Source organism: Choloepus didactylus, chromosome 4 (assembly GCF_015220235.1).
Source record: "Choloepus didactylus isolate mChoDid1 chromosome 4, mChoDid1.pri, whole genome shotgun sequence".
NCBI classification, from domain to species: Eukaryota; Metazoa; Chordata; class Mammalia; order Pilosa; family Megalonychidae; genus Choloepus; species Choloepus didactylus.
In genome coordinates, this window is record NC_051310.1 from 182,388,782 (window position 1) to 182,399,724 (window position 10,943).

General features: G+C 39.4%; 2 pseudogenes; both read right to left on the minus strand.

Moving 5' to 3' along the window:
* Positions 1 to 670: 670 nt before the first annotated feature.
* On the minus strand, positions 671 to 1,577 carry LOC119533031 (annotated as a pseudogene).
* Positions 1,578 to 1,708: 131 nt separating this feature from the next.
* Positions 1,709 to 2,690, minus strand: LOC119533032 (annotated as a pseudogene).
* Between the last annotated feature and the right edge of the window lie 8,253 nt (positions 2,691 to 10,943).

A 10,943-nucleotide genomic window follows, 5' to 3' on the forward strand; every position in this document is an offset into this window, starting at 1 on the left:
CCAAATATATTTTAAAAACAGCATGTGTCCTAGATTTGGAAAATGTTTTTAGGCTTTCCTAGTGTCATTTTACTTGTGTTGGAAGACTTATGTTCCAAGTAAGTATTTAATTTTGGCTGAAGAAAAAGGAGGAATGATGAAAAGAGGAAACTCACTGAGCATTTTCAGTTTATAGTTGTTTATCTAGAATTATCTTTACCAGAAGTCTCAGAATTTCTGTAAGTCACACATGCAGTGATAATTGATTTTTTAATGATGAGTTTTAGTTATCACTACATATTGAAAGCCTCTGAATCATTAAAGAAAGATTATGATTAGATTAGTTTTATGTTAAGTGTTTCCCATTGTATCTCTTATCAGTGTACAATGCATCAGTCACAGAGATGCCTTTTAAATTTGCTTATGCTTGGGAAATCTAGGAAGGGGGGATTAAGCATCTCTTAAGCTAGAACATACTAGATTGAAAGGGGTCCTCTTCTCCATTTTCTGATGACATCATCTGAGAGAATATTTTGGAAACATGAATCTACATCGAGACTGAGAGATGGGTCCTTCCTGATTGTGTCTAGTTTTAAGAGACCAGGTCTTCAGTCCAGTTTAAAATCCCCACCAGGGAAGCCCCAGCCTTGCCCCAGCAGCCTGGACTGGCAAGGGGCTAAGACCCTGCCCATCAAAGGCTGAAGCCACTACCATCTTCTCGAAAGCTAATCCTCCAACCAGAGCTGGCCTGGTCCTGATCATCCATGGAGGGCAGAGAGCCGCAGGTACCAGTGAGTAGGCAGCCAGGGCACAGGGCCCAGCATGAGGGCCCCTGGGACAGCCCATTGGAACATGAAGGTCGGAGGTTCTCAATGACCAATTCATTGCTTCATCATCTCTCTCAGGCTCAGCAGGCCCCAGACGGACAGAGGAGGCCCTGCCAGACACCCAGACGCTCCCTGCACCATGTTATTGTGCTGGTGAGCAGAACTGACAGTGATGATGTTGTGGCTGTTGGCATCCATCATGTCCGCCCCTGGTCCCAGGTCTTCCCAGCCACCTCAATGCCATTGACCTCGAGGATCTCATCACTAACTGCCAGCACCCTTGTACTCTCAGCGAGGCCCCCACCTTACAGGCATGAGATGAAGATACCTGGAACCCATTCTGGGCCCTGGGGAGCCACAAGCACACTTTTTTTTTCCCCAAGAAAATACTTTTTATTATGCTTCTCTGCACAATGTATAGGAACTGTATGTTTAATCTGTCAAATCCAAGAGAAAAGGTAATTGATTGACAGCCAGATTGCACTGACAGAATAAAACATCCAAATTTCTTCATTTAAATTTTAAAGTAATTTACATATCGACAGCATCAGGTAGACTAGGCTCCTAAACCGGACCCCTACAAAAACTAGGTTTTTGCTTATTAGAAAAGTCTTCTCTTGCCAGAACCATCTTCCCTGCAAGCTCAGTAGGTCCTGAGTTGATTTATCACATTATTCGCTGAACCCAAGAAAGTTGCCCATGGTTAGCTAAGTGACGGAAGACAACACCACTGAGCCTCCAGCGCTGCTTTACACCTCGAGGACTGGACATCATGACACAGCGATTTCTGATTCTAACAGGACAGCTCTCCTGGGGAAGGGCAGCAATTTCTTCATCAGCCACTTCCTGAAGTTCTTTGGGCAAAATGGTATTCTTCCTGAGGGAACTGACCCAGGGGATATTCAGTTTTCTCCTACTGCAGGGCCATTATCCGAGTGAGTAAACGTGTGGTGACATTTTGTTCTCTTTGTCTGTGTGGTGCCTGTTATAGCTTGTCAGTTTCTTCAGCTCTTATTGGTGCCATGATTGAAGGGCTACTCCTTCTGGGCTCAGAAATCCCGGGCCTCCTGATACTTGGTCATGAGGAGACAAGCCTGTCCACACCTGAAGAGGGCCTTGGTGTTCTTATGGTTGATGGTCAGAGTCTGCTCTCCAGAGTGCAGGGCCAGGGCAGGTCATTCCAGCTTCAGGTACGTGAAGGACAGGTTAGGGAACACTGTGAGCTGGGTGGCCTCCACCAGGGGCTGCTCCTTGGGGGAGGGTGGGTTGTGCTCATTCCTGGTGGAGGAGCAGCAAGACCCATTTGTATCTCACTTTGGCATCATAGAAAGTATTCTGGCAGAAAAGGTAGTTGTCAAGCACCCATTCATTGGCTGCCAATTTCAGGACCTTCTCAAGTGGAAACTGGGTTTTGGGCTCAGCTGTGAGGGCACAAAATGTGTCTTACTTGCTAGAGTTCAGGAATTAAGGAGCTCGATTTCATACAGAAGGGTGGTGTTCGGGGGCATCAAAGGAGGGCAGCCCAGTGTCCCAAAGGCGGAGGTCGGCTTGAACAGAAACCTGGCCAGCTCTCCTCTCCGCATGCTCAGGAGGCCCAGCTCCAAGCCCCAAAGTGTGATATCCTCTCCAAGTTTCATTAGCTGAGGTGCTTTCCTAAAGCAATTGGAGTCAAAGGGCTTTTCCATGTGCTCCAGATATTCAGAATGTTTCACAACATCGAAGCATCAGGGGTCACCAGCTCTCCAGCGCCTTCTCAAATGACATCCTTCAACATGCCCGGTCCCTGGAAATGTCCAGCATCCTTCGACTTAACCTCTGGTATGGAGACTGGCCAGGAGCATCATCCCCTCCTAGGACTCCCCAGTTTTGGGTGCTTCCCCCCATGCTGGTGCCGGTGACTCTGCCTCTGCAGACCCTATGTGCCCCCAGGAGGGTCTTCCCAGAAGGACACTGGACCCAGGTCTGAGGTGGATGTCTGTCCAACCATCTTGGCTCCAAGGGGATACATATAATTGACAGGATTCAAGGACAGTACAATGCTGCAACCCCCAAAACAAGCTGTTTAAAGGCATGTATCCCACAGATTATCACAACAAATATAAATAAGTGTTTACATGATATACTTCTAAGGTATGACACTGGTACAAAGATTTAACAACAGAATGGTATATGGAAAAACTACCCATTGTATATTATGGACTATATTTAGTAGGAATATCTTACTAGTACTACACTAATACTAGGGATGAATAATTAGGGGCTGAGAAAATCTTTAGGATGTTTTGTGCTTTGATAATTGTTTAAAATTGAGAGTGATGATGATTGTACAATTAAGTGAAGATAATATAAGATACTAATTGTTTATCTTGGACAGAACATATGCTATGTGAAATTAGGAACCCTTTTCTTAATAAATGAAGCCCTCAATCTTGAGGCTTGCTCTTGTGAAACTTATGGCTGTAAAAGGGAGGCTAAGCCTTTCTATAATTATGCCTAAGGGGCACCTCCAGAGAATCTCTTTTGTTGCTTAGATATGGCCTTTTTCTCTCTAAGCCCGACTCAGCAAATAAATTAATTACCCTACCACCTATATGGGACATGACTCCCAGGGGAGTGAATCTCCCTGGTGACAGGAAGAGCCTGGCCCTTGCATCGAGGTATTGAAAATGCCTTCTTGATCAGAAGTGGGAAACAAAAGGTAACAAAAGAAGGTTACAGTGGCTAACAGTTAGTCTTATGCAGGATCCAGCTAGATAACCCAAATGGCCACAGTATGCCAAATCCTAACCAATAGTAGTCTGAAATATCTAGATCCCTATCTGAGACTCTTTAAAGGTTTCACTTATTAAGTATATTTTTCAGAAACTTTAATCCACCAGAGTATTCCTGCACCAGACAGGTCTTAAAACCCAGAGGCAAGAGCCTCTTTAAGAACATCAACCAGATGCAGCCCCCTTCCCCATAATGTTGACACCCCTTTTCAATATGAACAAGTTTGGGAGGTCACTGCCTAGACACCCCTGAAGATAGTTAAATGAGAGGAAGGGGTAGCAGCAGATAAGATAGGTTTTAACAAAAGATTATGAATACAGAATCTTTATATAAATTTTTTTTGCATGCTAGTGTATTAGAATAGCTAGAAGAAAATAACTGAAACTGTGGAACTGTAACCCATAACATTCTTTGAAATTACCTATATAACTACTTGTTAAACCATACTTCGAAAGATATCACCTTTCTGCATGTATGTTATATATCATAATAAGGAAATATCTGAAATTGTGGAACTGTAACCCATAATACTCTTAGAAATTTGCTCTCTAATTACTTGTTAAATTGTACTTTGAATTATCACTGTTCTGTATATAAGTTAAATTTCACAATAAAACTGTATTAAAAAAAAGAATTAACTCCACATTCCCTACCCCTATTCCTACCCCTGGTGACCTATTTTCCTGTTTTTGATTCTATGTATATTATTATTGTAAATACTTCATATCAGTGAGATCATTAAATGTCCATTTAAAAATATCAAATATGTTTGATAGATTTCATATTTGATAGATTTCATATTTGATAGATTTAATTCCTTTGAAATTTTTATCTTTGTTGAAGCTCACTTATAGTATGATTAACTTTTATTTAATCCTTACGTGACTACATAATCATTGTTATCTAGCTAGGGATGACAGTCTGCAACTTTTAAAATAGGTTTCAGTCTTCTTTCCTTTTCCATTTCCTCCTATAGAATGTAAATGGCTTTATTCCATTGTTATGATAAAATTGACACATTTATTTGTAAAAAAAAATTTCAGAAAATACAAAAAAGCATAAAAAATAAAATAAAATTATTCAATAATCCCATCACCCAAAACAGACCACTGTAACATTTTGGTATACCCCTTCCAAAATTTTCCACTACTGAAAATAATGCTACAGTAAACAATCACTTTCACAGTAGTGACACAAGACATTTCCTGACCCACCGCATATCTCCTCTTATATTTCTGAATGGGCAGTAGAATATAGAACATTGCACCTGTCCCTGCCTCCACCAAAGGGGGATTCATCTAGGGAGTTTCCCAACTTGAGGCTTAGCACCAAGAAATGAGATGAATAGTAGCAATTAGATTACTTGTTTAGCAATTTAGAATTGTGAAACTAATAAAATGTGCTAGTCACTAATAGTTTGAGTTAGGGCTGGGGCAGCCATATTTATCCATGTGCACACTGATGATTAAGAATAAATAGCTGGTCTATAGAAAGAAAAAGTTGGAGCTGGTATACAGAAGACCAGCTACGTGCCATTCATTGTTCCAGCTGCTTAGGATACATCAGTTACTAAGATAAAGATCTCTGCTTTCATGAAGCTAATGTTTTAGAGGAGAGAAACAATAAACGATAGGCATGAGTAATATTGTCTATTGGAAAGTATAAGTGCTATGGAGAAAGGAAAAGGAGAGCAGAATAATAAGGGAGACTTGGAGCAGAGGTCCTGGGGATAGATGATCTGGCTCTTGGGAGAGGATAGGAAAAAGCTGCTGCCTTGGTTCTGACAACTTTCTAGTTACCAGTTAACAGTTTTCATGAGCCCTGCACAGCTGTACTTATTTCTAGGGCTTGGCCTTTGTGAAATTTCAATATCATTCTATAAGTTCTCCCTTTTCATTTGAATTAGTTTTGGACTGTTCCTATTCTTTTCAGCTTCAATGAAAACATTCCTATGCATTAATTTTGGGGTGCTTGTCTAATTATTTTTGCTGGATAATTTTCTATAAAGGGATTACTGGATTAATAGGAGTGCATATTCAAGTTTTCTTTCAAAACAGATTGCACTCCTACCAAAGGTGAATGAGAGTGTCCATTTCTCCACACCCACTACAGAACTATGTGTAAGCACGTTTTCAATCTTTGTGGAATTAGTATTTTGAGTACCACTGAATTTGGACATCCTTTATCAACTGTTTGTATTGACATCTTTGGAATTACTTTATATTCTTTGTAATTTTTCTATTGTGATATTTACATCTTTCTTACTGATTTGTAAGAGACACTACTACAGTAGATGCATTAGCCATTTCTCCATTTCTCTGTCATGTATGGGCAAATATATTCTTGACAGTTAGTCTTGTAACTTTTTTTGACATAAAAGAATCTTGATTTTTCTTTTGCTTTTCTTATTTTTTTTGAGGGTAGTCAAATAAAAATGTAATGATATCTACATTTTTTTCTAACTTTGGCAACATGCTTTAGAAAACTCTTTTCCATCCCCAGATTATATTCAGCTATATTTTCTTTTCATAAAATTTTATTTACAAAAGTGTAATTCATGTAAATTAAGCTTTATTAGTGACTGTGCTCATTTATCACCCCTCCACCTCATTACTTGAATTTCTCACTGGTTTTATCTGCACAAAGACCTGAGTAGAATGAAATCTTTTTCCCTAACTACCCTGGTCTTTAGCCTTTACTCTTTTGGATTAGGCGGTTTCTTATGTCAGAATGAGTATGCGCTGTTACAAGAAGCCATATCACAGAAACACCTGAATATTTGTATCTTTCCAGCAGGTACATTCCCCTCATTTCTGCTCCTTAATTCCTGGCTGTGGTTGAAAGAGGCCTGGGGTAATGCTTCCCAGTCGAAGTGTAACTAAGACATTGGTTCTCAACCTTGGAGGCACACTGGAATCACTTGGGAAGATTTAAAAAAAAAATCTTCATCCCCAGATTTTACCTCAGCTGAGCTTCTGATTTAATTGGTCCTTAGTATATTTAAAAACTCCTTGTGTAATTCTAATGTACTACTAAGATGTTGGTAATACATGTGAGCTAGCTGTTCTCTATCCTGGATGATGAGACTCTGTTTCCACCTAAGGATGTGCCAACCAAGGATAGATAACATGTAGAACTGAAAAATACAAACCTCAATAGTAAAACAGCTTATGGGAATTGGGCAATGGGATTCTGGTGCTGTGAGCCAAGTCCCTCCTTGCATGTCCCCGGGAAAGGCTAGAGTATTGAGAGGCTATGAGATATCCTGGAAAGAACAATGAAACTTGGGTTGAGAGAATTAGCTCATAGTTTTGTCTCTTCAATTTCCCAAATCTGTGGTTTTCAGACATTCACAATTATGGGTCTCCCTTACAGTCTTCAAGTTTAAAGTGAATATGTTGGACTAGTTGGCTTGTCACATACTTTTTACTTATAATTTTTAGTTTCCTAACTGCCTGTAATATGAGCAAGGATGCATAAACATCAATTTGGTATATTGCCAAACATGTAACATATCAGATAGCCAAGCAAGGAGGCAGAAGCCTCACCAGTAATTTCAATGGGGAAACTGATAAAAACAGATTTGTAATGGGGTAAAAGTTGGTTAACTACTTCAGAAGGTAATAGAGAACTTTAAAATGTACAGAGGTAGCATCTGTAGAGAGTGACCACGGTCCTAAGGGCTGAGGGCAAAGTAAACAAGGAAAGAAGGATCAAACTTAAAGGAGCATCCTGAAAAGCTGAGATTCAGGCCTCTGAGGAGAGGGTATGGTTGCCAAGGAAACCCCCTGGGGCTCACCACTGTGTTGATGAAAAAGCTTGATGGGGACTGTTTGCCTTGGAAACTTGAGAGCCACTACTGCTGTAATGATGGTTCCTGGACAATGCCTGTTGCTGAATGATTGTTGGGACCCATGCACATTGATCTACTCACCACCATGAAGAAAAAGGTGCATTGGAAGAAATAAAGTCCCACTTCCACCTCTAGTCCGGCAGTGTCTCTCTAGGACTCTTGATTGGCTGTGCCTAACATCGAGCCAACTGGTAAAGGAGAAATGTATCCTATGCAGGGCAAGCAAAGGCAGATTTGGAACTGAGAGGCAATATAATAATAACTTGCAAATATGGTCAATGTGTTCTTTAAATCCATAAACAGCGTAGCAGCTGGAATAGCAGAAAATACGGCAAAAATGGATCCCTTTGCCTTTCCTTATATAAATAGTGTATTTGGGCAAAATTCTATTAGATCTGAAGCTATTTTGAGCATGAGAGAAGTTTCTAATAGCTTAAAAATTCCATCCTTGGGCTATTATTCTGTATCACTATCTGACAAAGTGATGGAATAGTTTGTTTCATCATTTAGTTTTACCACCCAAGTGAAAACCAGATAGTGCTTGAGTCCAGAGAGAATTTTATTGATTTAAGTTTAATACTGTGTATTAATCTTGCTGTGAATAGCCTTTGCTACTCATCAGATTCCCTGTATACTGCTTACAATTACTTTCCATGTATAACCCACAAGCCTTTCAAATGCATTTGTCTCATGGGAATCTGAAAGCTTTAAAAATATTTTTTAGTGTATATTTCAGTGGTTGCAATTTCAAGATGTAGCAGCACCTAGTGAGAATATCACATTCCATCTTCTGTGTCTTAGGGAATGTAGTAAATCATCCAATGAACTAGATATTTTTCAGTATTTCTTTTCTTGTTTGTGTTAGATTGCACCTGCTTAACAAGTTATACGAATATAAAAAAAAGAAAACTCTATTCTAAAATGATATATTTTGACTAAAACTGTTATTAAAAATAGTAATCACTGCTGAATCCTTTATGAACAATATCTATCCCCCTTTTACTTTTCCATATTGCACAGCCTGAGTTCAAATTCTTATCATGTCTCACCTAGATTATTAGGCTAGTATACTAAATTGTCTCCTGGACTCCCTCAGACATGCCTCCCATGCTGTCATCTGGAAGACATTTCCAAAAGTCGTGATCATGCTCCAAATTAGATCATCCTCTTTTCCAAGATTAAAACCTCCCTATTGCTTCCTAGTGACCAAGCTCTTTTGCAAGTTGGACAAGATCACATCTCCAACTGTTCACCCCCTTTTACTCTTTATTTCAGTTTCCTGTACCCCTGGCCATTTTACATGACTGCATCCTGTTTTATGGCTAGTGGATTCCTACTCATCCTTCCAGTCCCAGATCAAATGGTTGCCATGAAGATATCCCTGATACTTAGGAAAAGTTGTATAACCTTTGTCACCAGTGCTTTATTATAGCACTCATTCAGATCTTCCATATATTTGAGTTCCTATTATGTTCAGGAGAAAGTAATAGAGAGCAATGGACTAAGAGATAGGAGGGTGCTACTTTAGGTAGGATGACTGACTTTTCTGGAGTATTATTGAGTAGAGAGTTGAATGAACTGATGGAATGATTGATGTGGCTTTCTGAGAGAAGAGGATTTCAGGCGTAGGGTACAGTATGTGCAAAGTACCTGAGGCAAGATGTACTCTGGTGTGGAAAGAATAGCAAGGAGGCATGATTGGCAGGAGAAGAGTGGGCAAGTGGGAGAGTGATTAGAGACACTGGATTCTTAGGTGGGGCTGAGGGACAGATCATGCAAAGCCTTGTAGACCATGGTAAGGATGTAGGCTTTTATTCCGAGTAAGAGGGAAATGAAATATTGCATAAAAGTAGGCTTGAGTTCCCGTTTGATTTCATAATGTTTTAGAACATGGGACATGGCATTTACCAATTAAATTTCTTTTGCTTTTGCAGCAAAGCCTGAAGTGCAACAATGGGTTAATCTGCTATGTTGCCTTTTGTTGGTAGGAAATGTATTTAAGTGAAAGGAAATGATTCTTGGAAAAATCAATTTCTTATCAAATTTCTGACAATGAAAAAGACTCACAGTTTTTGTAACTCCTTGGAATATAGCCTTGTAGTCAATAATGATTTTTGATCATGTATTAACCCACATTGCAAATCAAACTATTGCAATGGCACATTGGATTTTGTTTGATCACTTTGTGTCTGAGTACATGGGTTATATTTGTAATTTAAATCACTCTTTAAAAATTCATAGTAAAATCTTGACAGAGGCAATGTAAGCAGAAACACATAAATATACAATTGTTTTCAGTATGGAAAAGATTTTTAAAGAAGTGAGATCTTTATCATTTTATAGAATAAATTAATGTGTAATTTGCATAACTGTTGCAATTTAATGGGAATTCTGAAAGTAACATGGAGACATAGGCTGAACTTTGAACTAACTTTAAAAACTAAAAATATATATTTTTATATTATGGGCAGGCTTAGGATTAAAATAAAAATGTGTTAGAAATTGTATTGAAAATCAATAGTGCTCTAGTTTATCCAAACAAAGTTGGTATAGTTATGTTACTCACCTTATAGAATGTGGCCCATTCTAACTTCTAGTTTCTATATGAATTTTAGAAGTGTAATACTCTTGTCAAACTGAATGGGGTCTATCCCTGAAGAGCTATATTGACCCCTTTTTAATAACTGTGGATGTTACATGGCTGACTGTTGATCAGAAGGAGAGACAACTAAAGAGATGTCAACAATCCATTCTAATACAGATGCCAGGTTTGTTGATGGAAAGACTTTTGACTCACTTTAGAGAAGAGACAGAGCAAGGTCTGCTTCACTAGTGAACATCGAGTAGACATTGGTTCCCCATAGCCAGCAGATCTCAATCTGTGGCCCAGGCAGGGAGGTGTTTTACATGGAGCACCCCTCTCTTGTGTTTGTGTGCCATAGTGGAGGAACTCAACTCCCTCCCCATCATACCACCAAGGTGTGAGCTGGATGTCTAAAAACATACCTACCAGAATCAGACTGTAAATATGCTCAGGAAAATAGGGGAAGGAATGTATCGGCAGTTCCGTTATCTACTAGGGGATTGTGTTTTATCCTGGCAGGCCAATATACCTTGTCCTGAGGACGGGATATGTTTGTGGGTCCCAGGGAAAGTCCACAAGCCATGCTAGGACTGTCTTCTACTACACTAACATCAAACCTACTACACAATTGATCAATGAAAGTCACAAGTTTCAATTACACTAACATTGCAATGAAAGTTTTCAATTACATAAAAATGTACGAAAGAGATTTGAAATACATTAGAATCCAATGGGGGCATAGATTCTATTCCATGACCATGTTTCTACTCCCCAAAATTTTACATGCAGAGCAAAGAGAAGTTTATAGAGTGGGTCTCCCTGTATGCTTAGATGCAATCACACCACAGAAAGAGAGAGAGAGAGAGACAATGAGGCAGAATGACTTTCTTAGAAAGTATTTTGAAAAAGTGCCCTTCCACTATGCTTA